Below are 18,768 nucleotides of genomic sequence, written 5' to 3'. Positions count from 1 at the left end.
TACTCTTAAAATCAATATAAATACTTTGGAAATCCTAAAATATGAAATATTTTGTGCGTAACGAAATTTTTCTTCGTGATATAATTTCCCCCTTTCATTCATTTCCTTGTACTTACAATATCTCCAGAATCAGAACTCCTAAGTTATTCAACTTGCTAGTTGAATGCTACTAGAACGGATCGTTTAATATCATATGTTTAATTGAATACTCGATAATGTTTTCATATGCTTATTGTTATATATATATATTGTTTATACCGGTGGACTGCCCTGAAAATTCGATTTAAACAAAATTGATCCGGGTCTGCCGAAACTACATTTATGATGTGCGTATGAGTCACGTTTTCTCTACAATAGTGTGCGGTAATTCCTTCTCCGTAATATTTAGAATTTACAGGAGCTCGCCAAGTAGTCTCAATGACATATGTATATCGTACTTGGCCTGTCATTGAGCTCAATTATTGCGAATTTGGAAACCGTATTGAATTGTGTTTTACAGTCGGGGGACACGATTTACCGGGGATAAATTAAAATATAATTTTGTATAGTTGAAATAAAGGCTCTTATTTTCGAGTGGTAGCAGAGGCAACCGACGCAACGCCCCTGTTATTATGAAAGGTACACTGGTCTGGTGCACTGGCTTGTCATTGGTGATTATGGTCATATGTGAATATAGAAGATTAATTAACGCGGATTGAAGTCAGGCGTCGGCATTAGTTACTCGATATAAAAGACTGGATGACGGATTGACACCCTTACCGCCATAATACAGTTGCAGTAATTAATGTTTCATGAAGTTTTCTCGGGTCTTCCACCGGGTCAGGGGTCCCATATTGGCCAACGTTTCGTTTCCCGAATCGTGCATCTTCCTCAGGGTAGATGCACGAGTCGGGAATTGAAACGTCGGCCAATATGGGACCCCTGACCCGGTGGAAGACCTGAGAAAACTTCATGAAGCAAATATGCCGGGAAAGCACCAGATCTCACTTCAGTAATTAATGTTTTCTCTTCGCGTGCATACTTTGAAAATGTAACCGCTGCACAGTTTACGAATAGCAAGATACTACCTTGATCAAAAAGTTCCCGGAATAACCACCGTGTGGCGCTCCCATCGTTCCGATTTGAGTTCTGTTTTTTTTTGTTAAATTGGTACATCTGTTGTTGATATTCCCTTTAAATCTTAGTGTCATAACTTGACATTTGCAAAAGTTACGTAGCCAAGACTACATCTATCTCTGTGTGTGTTGGCGATTTTTTACAATTTCAGAAATGGATTTAAATTTGCAACAACGAACTTGTATTAAATTTTGCGTAAAAAACGGATTTAGTGGCGCACGGACGTTGGAAATGTTGGAAAAGTGTTTCGGCAACGATTCTCTAAAAAAAACGGTCGTTTACCAGTGGCACGAGCGGTTCAGAAGTGGTCGTGAGTCAATCGAAGATGATGAACGCAGTGGCAGACCATCGACATCGAAAGTCGGTGAAAAAATTGATAAAGTAAAAGAAATGTTGGTCAATAACCGCAAATTAACCATCAGAGAAATAGCGGAGGACTTGAACATTGCCTATGGATCCGCCCAAGACATTGTGGTTAATGATTTGGGTTTCCGTCGTGTAGCAGCAAAGTTGGTGCCAAAAGACCTCAATTTCATGCAAAAAAGAGACCGTGTTGACGTCGCAAAAGACATGATTTGCGAGGCTGAATCCGATCCCACATTCATCAAAAGGATCATTACTGGAGACGAGACGTGGGTTTATGAGTACGACACGCAATCCAGACATCAGGCAAGTGAATGGCGTTCACCAAATGAGCCGAGACCAAAAAAACCACGTCGTTTTCAGTCAAAAAAGAAGGCAATGCTGACGGTTTTCATGGATTACAACGGTGTAGTGCATCATGAATTTTTGCCAGAAGGCCAGACAGTAAACAAAGAGTATTATTTGGGCGTTATGAGACGTTTGCGTGAAGCAATTCGCCGAAAGAGACCAGAAATGTGGGCAGAAAACTCGTGGATTTTGCACCATGATAACGCACCGTCGCACAGTGCTATCATTATTCGTAATTTTTTGACGAAAAATGCAACAAATACCATCCAACAGCCACCGAATTCACCTGATTTGGCTCCCTGTGACTTCTTTCTGTTCAATCGAGTTAAAAAACCATTACGGGGAACGCGTTTCAGCAGCCGAGAGGAAGTAATGGAAAAATCACAGGAAGCACTGATGGACATACCGAAAACCGAATATAAAAAATGTTTCGAGGATTGGATCAAGCGCTGGCATAAGTGTGTTGCAGTCGATGGGGATTACTTTGAAGGGGACAATATAGATTTAGATGAATAAACTTGTTTTTTTAATTTTCTGAATAAATTCCGGGAAAGTTTTGATCAAGGTAGTATGTGATCATGGTGTAAAAAGGAGGGTTAAATTCGCTTTAAAAGAAGCTGATTTCTTCGACACTTAAGAAGTATTCAAAAAATAAGTCCTCAAAATAACATTTTCATAGAAACCTATTGACTTTCACTTTTTCAGATAATGGTATAGCAATGGATTCCGTTAGCTGATTGGCCACAATTTTTACGAATTTCAAGACCACTTTGGAGACTTGGTGGCCACCTTTTTCTGACCAAGCCTGAATGACTTTTGGATGATTCATTATGTATAGTACAATAGTTAAGGGTTTCATAGCTTAGGAGGGCAGGGCTAGGGTTTTTTACCGAAGTAAAAGGTACGCTATAACTTCTTTAACCCAAAAACTCACAGCCTCCTATCTAAGAGAAAATTGTGTAATGTTTAAAATTATTGGGTTGAGGCAGAGGGGATACGGAGTGCCAGATTAAACAAAAGGTAAAGAACACATTTCATTTTTGCCTTTCTCAATGACGTAATTATCCTAAAATCCCACGCGCGAAATCTCTCTGCCACACTCATAATAGGCAACCATACTGTCGCAGCTTCTTCTTGTCAGTTAAACCTTACTTCTTGGACTCAGATATGCCAAAACCGAGCTTGCATAATTAACGTAACTATTCTCGCATTCAAAAACCGAAATGGCCCTCACTAAAGAGGCTCATTTATTGCTTACGAGACTTTTTATTTATTTATTTATTTATTTATTCAGTATAAGTCCGAAAACAGCACATTTAGGCCTTTACATCGAACTATTAACAACGATAACAATGTCACATTTACAAACACCCAAGCCCTAGATGGAGGGAAACTCACCCAGGCGGGAATCGAACCCGCGACCCTTGGAATGGCAGACGAGGATGTTACCCCGCCGCCACCGGGGCCGGCATTTTTTATTTGAAAATAAAGATAATATAAAATGTTGGAAGCTTCAAAGCAATATGATCTGAAATATTTATCCGGCTTGAATAATCAATAATTTTGATTTTTACGCTAATATGATTTAAATAAGTATTCAGCTCCCAGAATTACGATTGAATCCACTTCGTTAACAGTCAAATCAATCATTTTAATCACCGAACGTTTGAGACTCAAACCTTGCAACAAGAATGAAATATTTGGTTCCTCAATTTTCACCATACTCGTCTTTCAAATCTTTCATAATCAGATAAAGTATGTTACTAATACGAACTTCTTCATTCTCAACCTCTCTTCATTTGGCTACATATTCATACTCAATGTATTTAACTTCCCGTTTCTCTGCACACTCAATCCATATATGCATTTAGTTTCTACCACGCTTAGTGATATATCATGAAATCATCTTCATGTAAACACTTTTAAATCCAGTTTCAAATAAAATTTAAGGGACTCTGAACACATCTTGTCCATATCCCATATTTCAGCACTTGGGATAACTTAAGTACACAAGTGAAGTGATACGCTTTCAATGTTACACTAAACAACGGCTATTCATTTACTTAACTGTTAGATTTAGTATTAATTAAGTTCTAGCACCATTTCTCTAGATGAGTTGTTCCCATAATGATAAAATAACTAGTTGATATGTACGAGTATGTACATGGATGATGATACCCGGTATTATAATAATGATTTTTTAATGTAATACATGTATTTTTCTGTAATAAGCAATAATTTTAATTTAATAAGTATTTAAATTAATTTTTAATACCTATACAAACATATCAGTATATTTTATATTCTAGGTAAAATTATAAAACAATATCTTCATAAAAATATTTATATAAATAAGTATTAAATATACATGATACAAATGCAGTAATATAAAAATCATCATGGTGGTAGTTCACGAGTGGTTATGAGTTTTCGTAGCATTGTTCTGGATCGTTAGAAGTCCATTTTCATTTCCTATCTCTTTTTGTCCGCTCACATTCATTTCTCCCCATCAAACCCCCTCTCCTGCTCCCCATTTCCTCTCCTCTCACTTCACGTCCCCTCCTACCGGCACCAACCTCATCGCTGTCTCTTCAGTTTCTCCAATCTTTGTGTTCCCATCCCACTTTCATTTCCCTCCATTTCTCACTCACCCTGTCTCTACTCTCCCTTTCGCACACATGTACCCTGCTTTTTTCTTCTCCTCCAAATTCCTCCCATGGGCGTACTTTGACTCGTACGCCGCCCGCCACATCTCACCCCTCCCGCACACGCTCTCACCCTCCCTCCAATCTCCCTCTCCATCTCTATCCCCTGTCATATCCTTCTCTTCTCCCAAAGGCAGTTCCTCTGCTTCCCATATCTCCTCTCACCCGCTCCCTTTTTTTTCTTACCTCTTGTGTTTTCTCTCTCATTCCCACCAGAAATTTTCTTTTGACATACCCTTAAAGGCCGAGAGAAATCCGGCCCGTTGGTTCTCTCTTCTCCGTTACCGCCGCCGTTCGCCCATAAGAGATGGACCTTTTTTAATGGCCTCCCGAGTTTTGGGAAACGCCGAACCTCTTTTTTTACCCAAATTATTCGCGAACGGAGATTGCGACAGACGCGATAAGTGCTGAGCGATCCGCATACATGCACAAAAATAAATTATAAAACCCCCAAGACCGCGATGAGTTCCTCATCAAGATCTCACATACCTCTGTCCCCTAACCTCGTTAATTTAGCACCCTCACCTCTTGTTATCCTCTGCTCACTGGTCCACTACTTCCTGTCGCCCCGCCCGAAACAACGTGGCCCCCTGGGCCAGGGGGGCCACACAGCTCGTCGTCCCACATCTTTCTCTAATCATCTCCGCCGAGATGCACGTTGAGTTCCCAGGTAGCTCACGCGGAGCGCAAGAGCCTTGTTGGGATTTCTTTTTCAAGAGGGAGGGAGTGGAAAGCAGGAGTGGGGTTGAATGCTCCGCGCTTGAGTCACGTTGGAAGGACGGGCGGTGCGAGGAAACGAGGGTCTCTCACGCAGCACGGAAGCAACTAAGAAGCGAAAGGAAAGCTATTGGAGGACGCTAGCGGAGGGGGCAGTTTGAATAACACATTATTATCAAAACATTTAGATCCCAGAACGAATTCCTAGTAAGCCGATGGCAGGTAAATGAGAAATTAAAACTTGAAGGTAGTCAGTGGAGGACTTAAAGAAACAGCATTATGCGAATCGTTATTCCTTCCTGACCACTACATTTACAGCCATATTGCGGGTTTCCTATATGAAAAATAATCAGTAAACAATTATTTTTTACTGTAAATTCTGATTGAATTATTTATAACTATGCAACTACATTGAGACAAATGAAAATGCAAGGAAACAGGAAGAACAATAGGTTATGTGAACGCCCTAGGTAGACCAAGGTTGCCTAAAATAACTTCTACACCTCCAGCATTTATATCTTTTCCAAATAGAAGGAGAGCGTTATAAATAAGTAATCGCATTCAACAACATACTACCTTGATCAAAAATTTCCCGGAATTTATTCAGAAAATTAAAAAAACAAGTTTATTCATCTAAATCTATATTGTCCCCTTCAAAGTAATCCCCATCGACTGCAACACACTTATGCCAGCGCTTGATCCAATCCTCGAAACATTTTTTATATTCGGTTTTCGGTATGTCCATCAGTGCTTCCTGTGATTTTTCCATTACTTCCTCTCGGCTGCTGAAACGCGTTCCCCGTAATGGTTTTTTAACTCGATTGAACAGAAAGAAGTCACAGGGAGCCAAATCAGGTGAATTCGGTGGCTGTTGGATGGTATTTGTTGCATTTTTCGTCAAAAAATTACGAATAATGATAGCACTGTGCGACGGTGCGTTATCATGGTGCAAAATCCACGAGTTTTCTGCCCACATTTCTGGTCTCTTTCGGCGAATTGCTTCACGCAAACGTCTCATAACGCCCAAATAATACTCTTTGTTTACTGTCTGGCCTTCTGGCAAAAATTCATGATGCACTACACCGTTGTAATCCATGAAAACCGTCAGCATTGCCTTCTTTTTTGACTGAAAACGACGTGGTTTTTTTGGTCTCGGCTCATTTGGTGAACGCCATTCACTTGCCTGATGTCTGGATTGCGTGTCGTACTCATAAACCCACGTCTCGTCTCCAGTAATGATCCTTTTGATGAATGTGGGATCGGATTCAGCCTCGCAAATCATGTCTTTTGCGACGTCAACACGGTCTCTTTTTTGCATGAAATTGAGGTCTTTTGGCACCAACTTTGCTGCTACACGACGGAAACCCAAATCATTAACCACAATGTCTTGGGCGGATCCATAGGCAATGTTCAAGTCCTCCGCTATTTCTCTGATGGTTAATTTGCGGTTATTGACCAACATTTCTTTTACTTTATCAATTTTTTCACCGACTTTCGATGTCGATGGTCTGCCACTGCGTTCATCATCTTCGATTGACTCACGACCACTTCTGAACCGCTCGTGCCACTGGTAAACGACCGTTTTTTTTAGAGAATCGTTGCCGAAACACTTTTCCAACATTTCCAACGTCCGTGCGCCACTAAATCCGTTTTTTACGCAAAATTTAATACAAGTTCGTTGTTGCAAATTTAAATCCATTTCTGAAATTGTAAAAAATCGCCAACACACACAGAGATAGATGTAGTCTTGGCTACGTAACTTTTGCAAATGTCAAGTTATGACACTAAGATTTAAAGGGAATATCAACAACAGATGTACCAATTTAACAAAAAAAAACAGAACTCAAATCGGAACGATGGGAGCGCCACACGGTGGTTATTCCGGGAACTTTTTGATCAAGGTAGTATCTTGCTATTCGTAAACTGTGCAGCGGTTACATTTTCAAAGTATGCACGCGAAGAGAAAACATTAATTACTGAAGTGAGATCTGGTGCTTTCCCGGCATATTTGCTTCATGAAGTTTTCTCAGGTCTTCCACCGGGTCAGGGGTCCCATATTGGCCGACGTTTCAATTCCCGACTCGTGCATCTACCCTGAGGAAGATGCACGATTCGGGAAACGAAACGTTGGCCAATATGGGACCCCTGACCCGGTGGAAGACCCGAGAAAACTTCATGAAACATTAATTACTGCAACTGTATTATGGCGGTAAGGGTGTCAATCCGTCATCCAGTCTTTTATATCGAGTAACTAATGCCGACGCCTGACTTCAATCCGCGTTAATTAATCTTCTATATTCACATATGACCATAATCACCAATGACAAGCCAGTGCACCAGACCAGTGTACCTTTCATAATAACAGGGGCGTTGCGTCGGTTGCCTCTGCTACCACTCGAAAATAAGAGCCTTTATTTCAACTATACAAAATTATATTTTAATTTATCCCCGGTAAATCGTGTCCCCCGACTGTAAAACACAATTCAATACGGTTTCCAAATTCGCAATAATTGAGCTCAATGACAGGCCAAGTACGATATACATATGTCATTGAGACTACTTGGCGAGCTCCTGTAAATTCTAAATATTACGGAGAAGGAATTACCGCACACTATTGTAGAGAAAACGTGACTCATACGCACATCATAAATGTAGTTTCGGCAGACCCGGATCAATTTTGTTTAAATCGAATTTTCAGGGCAGTCCACCGGTATAAACAATATATATATATAACAATAAGCATATGAAAACATTATCGAGTATTCAATTAAACATATGATATTAAACGATCCGTTCTAGTAGCATTCAACTAGCAAGTTGAATAACTTAGGAGTTCTGATTCTGGAGATATTGTAAGTACAAGGAAATGAATGAAAGGGGGAAATTATATCACGAAGAAAAATTTCGTTACGCACAAAATATTTCATATTTTAGGATTTCCAAAGTATTTATATTGATTTTAAGAGTACTTCCTCAAGTACGCTCTCAATTTCATTTATTGTCAATTGGTTGTCAATTTTAGAAAAAGATGGAATAATACGAGATGGATAGATACATATACCAATGAACAATTATCGACTGTGTTTAGGTACACCGGTCATTTTACTTTTTTGGAAAACCGGTCGTTTTTTTCTGACCCATATCAGATTAACAATCTAATTTAAACGTAAAATTTCATTACTGGGAAAAGCTTTTTTTCCCAAAGCTTAGGGGCTCATGTTGACGAGCCTCGAAGTTTCATAACAGATTCATATGGTAAGAATTTTCAAGGAAAGGGTTCTACGGTTAATTATTTTTTACTACAAAGACTTAGATTTTTGTAAATATTTGAACACACAAAGTAGTGCAAAGTGTTGTTCCATTCCTGATATTGCACAATTTCCATGAAGTAACCAATTTGAGCAATTGGTGTTTATGATTGAAGTATTTTAAATGCATTTCCCTAAAGTATCACCGATTAGACGAGTTTAACTCAGCATAATATCCGGAATTGGTCTCCTTGGTCCGGTTTATGCGATGGATTCTATTAAATCAAAAGAGAGATGGTACTTTTTTCCACACTTTATTTTACAAGTCGACCGGTTTCGTCGCATAGGCGACATCATCAGGTACATAGAATCAGTGAGTTCCAGAATATATAGTTATTTGAGTTATATTCTGGAACTCACTGATTCTATGTACCTGATGATGTCGCCTATGCGACGAAACCGGTCGACTTGTAAAATAAAGTGTGGAAAAAAGTACCATCTCTCTTTTGATTTATTAGAATGGATTTCCACAAAGTGAAGCCTGAAACCATCGAGTTTACGATGGATTCTATCATAAATCGAAAGAGAACTAAAAGAAAATAAAAAATCAAAGGATATGGAGGCATACGTATTTACGCTTTATTATTTCTGCTATCAATTTGCAATTATTTGACTTAATTTTTTTCTGAACTTCTCTTCATCCAGACGTTTAAAGTTACTGTTGAGGTTTTGCAGCCAAAAATACATTATATCGGTTTTGGTTTTAAGCTCATTTGAGGCGCGTATCTGTGAGTAAGTGTAAAGTTGAAACTAATAAACTTTTTATAATACAAGAAATTTCAAGACTTATCATAGAAGTTCTCAGGCACCTATTGCGTTAAAATCTTCTGTGAAATCACATGGAAAGAATGAAACAGCATTTCAGTAAAAACTGAACTACAAACGTAATCCTGCGAATCTCGTCAATTTTTTCCATTCGAATAATTTTAATGTTACTTTACAGAAACTTTACACTCCCACACACTTTTAAAGTCCTACGACCATGGTTTCGAAAACCATTTCGCTGCGCATCATCAAATTATTACATTATTAAAGACATTAAAAATGTGTGGAAGTGTAAATTTTCTGTTATTTTTTACCCTCATAATATAATTTTATTGAATTTTATCAAAAATTTGAGCAACACGAGTTGAAAATACACGCATTTGTGGAAGTAACAACACTTCGAAATTGTTCTCGAATATTCCAGCAATTAGTACTTTGGATAAAAACAGCTTCTCTGAACTATTAAGGATGAAAATAATCCAGCGGCGTAATCTGTTACAAGTACGAGTACTTCTTCACTAGTTCTCATCTCTCTAAAAAATTGCATTTCTGAGGCTGATGCTGAAGAGTGACATTCTGCGATTGTGAGAGACAATTTGAATGAAGATGATATGGCAAGCTTATTTTTCCCTTCCTTAAAACAGTGTTTTAAATTTTTCTTGCAAGGACATATGACGAGAAATGATTGATGAATGAATATTATTTCTAACGAGAAATTAAGCCAGAACTACAAGAAACCTAAAAGAGGAAAATAATGTTTTTGAGAGTCTTTGTATAAGATGCTTTTCCGGATTGTCAGTGTTTATAAGCCATGCCTTGTTATCGTACGTTGAGCCTTTGGCGAAGTTTTTAGGTCCTTCTTCGAATGTTTTTCCCTTCTATTACCAGAAATTCAGTATGTTCCCAACGACTCTCCAAAACTGTTTTGAGAAACGTAATACCAGTTAAAATACGAAGGTAAATATAACATTTTCTATTTTCACGTAAGTGTACATGTATTATTTTTCGTGAATGACCCCATTTAAATTGTTTCTACCAACTCACATCCTTCAGGCAGAAAAATTGGAAAGATAATCTCCTGTCATAGAATTAAAGTATACAAAAAATCTTTTAAAAATCGGCAGTGATGTTTAGTATCAAATCAATACAAATATGCAATGAATATGCATACTTTAAATACAATAAAATTAATAAAAATAAAAAACGCATTTTAAAAAGCTAAATAAATGCTGACATATTTCTAAGGGCTAATTTAATAGTAGGCCCAACGTTCGGCAGGACAAATAGATGGAATCGTAAAGTGAAATCCTTCATTCAAAGAACTCTATAGTGAATTCATTCCCTGAAAATATCGGATGCATTTGATATAAATTTTCAAATAAGAGGGTGTGAATAGGGGCTAAATAATTGATAATAAATACATAGCCAGACATTGACGCAGCTTCTTAACAGCAAATAACTCTGATTTACATACACTTAGAAGGCACAATAAATGAAGCAAAAGGAAACGGCATCGTAAGCATTTTTTTACGATAAACAATTCGATCTTTCCATTCATGCATAAAAATATTTGAATGGCAAGGTAGATACTTTTTAAGGCGACATTTTTCAAATTACGTCATAAATATAGATAAAACTAGAGAATAATGACAAGTTTCCTTGAACGCAATGGACCAATTAATTCAAGGACGTGATATAAGTATGAAAATCAAATGGAAAATAATTGAGGTCCTAGTATGCTAAACGCAATTGGAAAATTACATGCTTCTGGAGAGAAATTAGAACACATACACCTTTACACCTACCACAGAAGCCGAATAAGGATGCAAGAGGTTCAATGAAATGGAATAAGTTAAATGGGAGTCATCCGCAGAGTAGCTCAAGATAAGAAGGCATTCATTTTGAAGAGGCAAAAGTAGTTTTGTTGAAATACGGTCGCGAGGCGGTAGAACGTGCAAGCACACAGGTAGAGTGAAGCACTCTATGGATTAGAGGCGTAGGCCATTGGGAAAAGCAGACTAAAGAAGATTATAAAACTTCGAAACCTGAAACTGGACGAAAGATGAGAAAACAACGATATTAAATGAGAAAAAAATAAAGAATATGAGAAAAAATAAGAAATAGTATGCCGAAAAGTAGAACTGGGAAAGCTACATGGAACTTTCGCTCCACGAAAAACAGCAACAAAATGGAGCAGTAATTATTTGGAACACATTGGATTTGTTTGAACCACAAATAAAAGAAAAGATAGAAATAATAATTGAATGTAGCATGGAATAGGAGATGTATAAGTAAACTAAATAAAGATCGGTGTAAAGAATTATCGGGGCGGAAAACAGTTGAAACTGGACAGGGAAGGGTGTCTGACGACTAGTCTCCGGATAGAACGACCAATGAGTGGATGGCCTAAACGGTGAATGCAATATTTCCAGAGTTTTGGAAAACGTTTTCAATTTTGAAATAGCAAAGTAGCATGGTACAAAATCAGCCCATTAGAGCCAACGATCAGTTGGCACATGAAATAAACTTATGTTAAGTCCACAATAAGTTTTAATACGATTCAGGTTACGACTTAATCAACGGTCACTCTCAAGATGTTTCCACCTTAAAAAATGACTTGAAATCTAGGCCCGAAAGCTGAAAATGTTGTCTTTTATACAGGCTAAGTTTATTCTGTTATTAGATTGTGAATACCCCCAAAGTTACACATGAAATTACGAAGTTTAATTCTAGGTGGTTTATTTTTCTCAACGGTACGCGCAATTTGATAATGGATGAATATTTTGGCAAGAAATTCCCATATTCGATTACCCATTGCAGATACGACCCTTTTCATGCTTTCATATTTGCCTGAAAATAAAAATTTAGTTATATTATTGTCTCAACGGCAAAGAATCATTGGTATTAATTGAAATGACGACCGTTCACTATCAAAAATATAAAACAATGATTACTCGGTTGCATTTGATTAGAAGCTTTAAAATACACGTTAATTTCCATTCTTATTTATTTAGCATATTTTGACTCTCAAATTCGGCGTAATTCATGTCTAAACCGAAAACTTTATTCAAATCGATGAATGGTGGGAATAAGACGCTAATGCTTTTGCTGGTGTATTTATATTAGAGCAGTAAACTTCATAAAAAATAAGCAAAAAACTATTTGTTATCCGATCAATTACAGTGTATTGAAATGATGCTCATCATACTATATTTCAAGGTTAGTTCTTAATCTCCAATGTTTTGACTCGGTTTTAATTTTTAAAGACTATTCCCCCTGAAGCTTACACATTAAACTATAGATGGAAGCATTTCAGAGAAAAAACGAAAAGCACGAAAGAAAACTTTGAAGATAAGTTTTCCTCATTCCCCAGCAACAACAAGGAAGGGGAGACACACCGAAGGAGAAAGTGTCTAATTAAATCCAGACAATTTTTTAAATTTAACTGCTTTCTTCTTACCAACTTTACGCGAGTAAATATTTAAAACACCATCCTTCGTCTCGACTTTGGGCAGCCGCGAACTACGTTGCGGAGCGGAAAAAAAAGGAAAAAGATAGGGGAAATTCGGAAACATAACAGCACAAAAATTAATTTTCTAGTCAGAGATGGAGACGATATGATTAGAGAGACAGGGTGTATGAAAAAACCGCAATACGCCATTCGATGAAGGAGAAAAGGAAAAAAATAACCTCCCCGATTCGAGATAATCTTTCCTGCGCCAGACGCCCTCTACGGCCCCCTCGGGAATACCACGCATCCCGCTCTGTTACTCTCTTTCGAGCCCCCCTACCCCCATTCCCTCTTCTCTCGTTCACCCCCTTCCCTCTCTCACAAGCCACAACCTCACTGCCCCTACCGGCAAACTGCCTCGCGTAAAATGAAGAAAGAGATGCCTCCGCCACGGGGAGGGAAGAAGAAAAAGGATAATTACATCACTCACGAACGCATAAAAACGCAACGGGACCCCTTAAAAAACATTCTCCTCCCCCGGAAACTTACGTGCGGGGCCGAAAAATTTCCCCATCGCGATTCCGGGGAGCACTCGGATTAAATCGCAAAGACGGATGAATCCGGTATTGGATGGGGCGAATGGGGGCTGCGAAGGGGTCAGATGGGAAGAGGAAAGCCCAGCCTCACGGATTGGGAGATAGAAGTGTGTCGGGCGCGGGGTCGGAGGTGAAGGAGGGTGGTGGTAGAAGGGATGAGATTTAAAAGACGTGGGCGGGCATCCACTCTTCCTCCCGGGTATGTGGACTTATCCCATATCCCATTCTATTATCCATGCCTTGCCTGCTCTGGGATAAGTGCTTTTTTGAAAAAGTAACTGCCTCTTCGCGTATGTGCGTGAGCGATGGTAAGAGCAGATATGACGCCATATGATTCCATTAAAACATGTTTTCCGGCATGTTACTACGTTTCTTGGGGATTTTATAAGGTCCCTGGCTGTACCAGAGCAGTAGTAAGGTTCCAAAGGAAGATGCTCAACCTTCAAGAGTGGCGTAGCGCAGTTTTTTGATCTACCAGGACATCTTTTATAAATGGACATGCACGATCGTTATTCGCCCCGGTAGTAATCCAAACCTAACAACCTAAAAAAACTTTTGGAAACGGAACAGAAAGGTGAGCTGAAATACTACCCATTTTGTCAGTGACGATAGAGGAAATGTACGTTGACTTGTTTTGCGCTTTCATATCTAGGTTTAATGTGAAAGGACGCAGGTGCACAATCGGTAAAATATGTTTGAGTCAACGTTCACCAATATTTGAGCAAAAAGTGAAAATCCGCAACCCATTTTTAGCCCACAATGAATGACGTGATCACAGAGTAAAATTTTTAATCGTAAAATTAATCCACTTAAATATTGCAAGGTTTCCTTACCACAGAACGTCTCAACAAAATTTTAGCACATTCCCATTATCTATAAATAATCTACTAATAGTGGCTACCAGTTGTATCAATGGCTAACCATTTTTCACAAATTTTACAGCTCTGAGTATAGTCTTTACAGTTCCAATGTAATTCAACAAATTGAAATTTTCCCCATGACATTAAACATTGCTCGTAATTGAGGTTATAAAGACCGCGTCTCTAAAATTAAAATTACATTTATAGTTCTCTAAAAATACCTCAACTATATTTTAATACTTTCGTGGAAGTTGAGATATAATCCTAAGTAAGGCTGAGTAGACGCACAATGGTAAAGATTTCATTTCAAATAATGCATATTACCAGGATTTAGGATATCGCCATTTTTTAATTTTTCAATTCCTATCCAATATACCTCCTGGCAACATTTTCAGATCATTTACAGGGTATTGCTGAGGGTAACTTAAATATTTAATGTTTCTTTCACCCCTCCTCTATGTGTGGTTAAGACAGTAAAATTTGGGATGGCATAAAAAACTAAATTAAAGACCGCACAGAGTTTAAAATCTGTGGGTACCTACGGGAAAAACCGGGATTTACATCCCAAATTATTGGTCATTGAGGAAACGACTGACTTACTGAAACACTCTCTCGGATATTAATAGGGGTCTGCTAGTCGAAGAAAGGAGATTGTCCCTGAGAGCGATAATTTAGTAAATGGTGGTTAAAATTATGAAAATACTAAATTTCCTATTAAAGAGATGTAAACGGCGAAAAGTTAGTTTTGAAATGCGACTCAACGGAAACGCATTCGAATTTAGTCAGAGCCAGCCCGTTGCAAGTTGAAACATCTTCAATTCGACTGCGACAATACTGGAATTAACATGCGGCGCTGCATTGAAATTTTGATTTAGCTTGAGCAAATCTTCATCCGAGGCCTATGTAATGGTACATGAGGCTCATGGAGACTTACGTCTCCTCTTCTCTACCTAGAAGATGGTATACAATGTTTAAAGAGGGCTGTCAATCAATAAAATAGGAAGAAGGACCCTGTACTCCAGTACTAACGGAAGTGAATACTAACACCGTAGACGCGACTATGAGAGCAGGCAGTTGAATCACATTAAGCGCATTATCAGAAATATTGATATTTTCATTGGGTGTTATCCACTCGCAGGATATAGAAAAATGATACATTCGGCGTGTTAGTACTCGGGGGGCCCGGAGACTGCCCTTACCCGAACAACAGAACGTTCTCGTGAAGGTTTGTTCGCATTTGATTTAACCAAAACATGAGGAGTTCCTTTAGATGTTTATCGCTGCAGATAAAAGTAGGCTACATAGTTTTAATCCAGTGAGCAAATACCTATGCTCTGAGTGGAAATCTCCGGCATCAAAAATACCAAAAATACCAAAGAGGCCTTCTACTGAGAAAGTTGTCATTTAATTTTTCGATATTCTCGCAATTATGCATCAGCATTTTGGACCAGCTTTTCCAAATGTAAATGAATCATACTATTAGGATACACTGAAAATTCTCTCAGGTCGTATCAATCGCAAGAACACTTTTCAAATCAACAGGCTGGATGCTGAACCACGATAAAGCATGCCCACATATCGAAAATGTTGCCGCGCGATATCCCTAAAAAAACATTGTGAAATGTATTCCTCGTCTTCCATTGAGCTCAGATGTAGCTTCCAGTGACTTTTTCCTTTTCCTCAATGTGAAGGAACACCTTCGTTGAGAGCGATATCATCATCAGAAGCGAGTTGAACTGAACCTGTTTCACTTTGTAACGGCTGCCACTGACGCAATACCGGAGTCAAATCAATGAAACTTGTACCACATATACACTATGCTGATAATATAACGTAAAATACAAATTCAGCACAATAAATTATGCATAAAAATATTTAAGATCACTCTTAATTGAACAGCCCTCATGCATTGTAAAGAGTTGTACCCGACTACCCTTCTGTTTTACCCGACTGTTATCCTTCAAAAGAACATACTTTGCTTCAATGTCCGGGCATTTTTCAGAATTATACTTGCGACTGTTTCCTTAACTTGCTCTTTCGGGCAATACATATTATATGATATATTATTAAAAATTTATGGAAGAGAACTTCTTCAGGATTCTGAATTTTACAGGATCGTGTTTTTTTAAATAAGCTCAACGCACAAAATGGCAATCAAAGCTACAAAAATAATATGCTTTTTTAATGTATCAGTGTCAAACAGATATTAAAACGTTAACGTTCATGTACTCTATGCATAAATGAATACCCTAGTGAGGCGAAAAAAGTAGTACCAAATATAGTGATGACTAACGATATAATAATGACAATTACACAGCATAGAGTGGCTTATCTTCTGGCTATGTCTACGAGTTCTGTAAATCTCGTGCGTGTATAAAACACAGTAATGAACCAGGAGGGTGGCCTGATAGGTGATAGTAGAGTTCGCATTATGCCAAATACTACACGGCGAGAGAAATGCACACATCAGGGTAGGGCGGGTCACTTCCTTTTCCTATGTCGCCTCCGGATTCTCAGGAAGATATGGGTTTGGAAAAAAGACTACACAGTTCTAATTTTGGTGAAGCTGAGGGTACCCGAAAGTACCACCCGTGATCGAACTCGAGCCCTTCGGTAGTTAGCCCAACGCTCTACCCATTGGACTGGCACACCTCAAATTTTCATTAAATGCGCATAATCTATAAGAAAGCTGAAACATCCTATATGAGTAGAATAAATTTAACCAATTGTTATTTTCCTTAATTTGTTGCACATGATATTTTTTATATAATTTCATTTATTTTCCTTTTAGCGGCGGTATTTCTCATGAATAAATCATATAATTTGACAGCAGCGAAAAAAAATAGAATTAGAATTTGAAAATGAATACATGGCACACATCAAGATGAGAAACCGCTCCAGAGGAATGCGATGGTCCTCAATCATTTTCATTGAAAATATTACATAAAAGTAAAATAAAATCTTCATTATCAATGGATTTTGCATGCATAGACCCCCACCACTGTATCAACCCTAGGTCGGTTTGATAGGTGAGTGTCGAGCTCAAATAACACCAAGCCATATGGCGTGTGAAATTTACACTTCAGGGTATGGGAGTCAGTTTCTTTTCCTGTGCCGAAGGTTTCCCAGGAAGGTCTGTAACCCGAAAAATCAAATAGCTTGGGTGAAGCTGAAAGTGCCCAGAAACGTCCTGGGAATCAAACCCGGGCCCCCTAACCGCATCTTCATACAACGCTCTACCCCCTGGATTTCCAAGTCCATGGATAAATATAATATTTGAAAAATTACTGCCCACTTTCTCTAAATATAATCCTCTATATTTTTATCATTCAACTTAATTCTATGCGACTACCTAAACTTGCTTTATATCGCAACTGGTATAGTCAGTCTAACTCACACACTCGACGGTACAACAGCCACCTGAAAGGAGAGTTACAAAAATTACAAAGCGACTTGCCGCAGCAAATGCGGATAAAAATAAAACATAGACGGCAGAACACAATATAAGTTATCTAGTAAGAATGGACTTTCATAATTACATGCTGACCAATAATTATAACCAATACGAATAATTTCTCTAAATTTTAGTACCATTTCATTATCTCCTTAATACTTCTAGCAGTAATGAGTAGTACTCGTTATCATGTAAATTTAAAAAATATCAAGGATGTAAATTGTGAAAGTAACCTGAGGAACATAACTTGTTCAAAAAATTTATCAAACGAGTATCACCGCCTAAAGAATAAATTCACTTTTCTCTTTATTAAATATGCTTTATTAATTAAGTTTCAACATGACAGTGTCAAGTCTCATGAGGTTTTGAAACTGACTTGGTGGATGATGCAGGCGTGAGTGAAAAACAAACATCACACCGACGAGTCTGTAAAACTCAATCCTTAAACCTCTGACCCGAACTGAACCCTCGCTTCTGACCGAAATGAAGTTTTAGTGAGACACCCACTTCCTCCATTTCTTACCCAAAATATCAAAGAGAATTTAGGTGGTAGATGGAGGTAGTGGAATGTAAGGAATAAATTGAAGGGATACGGATGATGAGAGCGACAGAGGACGAGGGAGGAATTGAGAAACCCACCTGAAAAGGAGGGGAAAGAATATATAGGCGGGAAGAACGAGAAACCCCACTGAGGGCGCTGGGAGAAACACAAGTCGAGAGAAATAACTTCAAGGCGTGAAGCCGAAATACCATTAAAAAGAGATCAGATTGAGGATTACCTTTCACCAAGGCGTGAAGTTTTATCTGCAATGGCCATCCTCTTATACCATGGTGATGGCGGCATAAAACCTTGGAGCAAGATTATAACTACATCGTCGCCATTACGCGACAAACTTCCACTCAATTTTACGGGCTTTTGGAGACGAGCGAGAAGCGACGGGGATGGCAGATTTGGGTTGGGGAGTCCTCGGGCGAATCAAAGGGACCTGGAAAGGAAAAAGGGAGGGTCTCCTTCCGAATTAAAAGGAAACGGACGAGATAAAAAGAAGAGAGTTGCGCTGAGATGGGCAAAGAACGAAAAGGGA

Source organism: Hetaerina americana, unplaced genomic scaffold (genome assembly GCF_022747635.1).
Source record: "Hetaerina americana unplaced genomic scaffold, ioHetAmer1.1.p SCAF_3, whole genome shotgun sequence".
In the NCBI taxonomy this organism is placed as follows: Eukaryota; Metazoa; Arthropoda; class Insecta; order Odonata; family Calopterygidae; genus Hetaerina; species Hetaerina americana.
The sequence above is the reverse complement of the archived record's forward strand: the minus strand, read 5'-3'. Positions refer to the sequence as shown.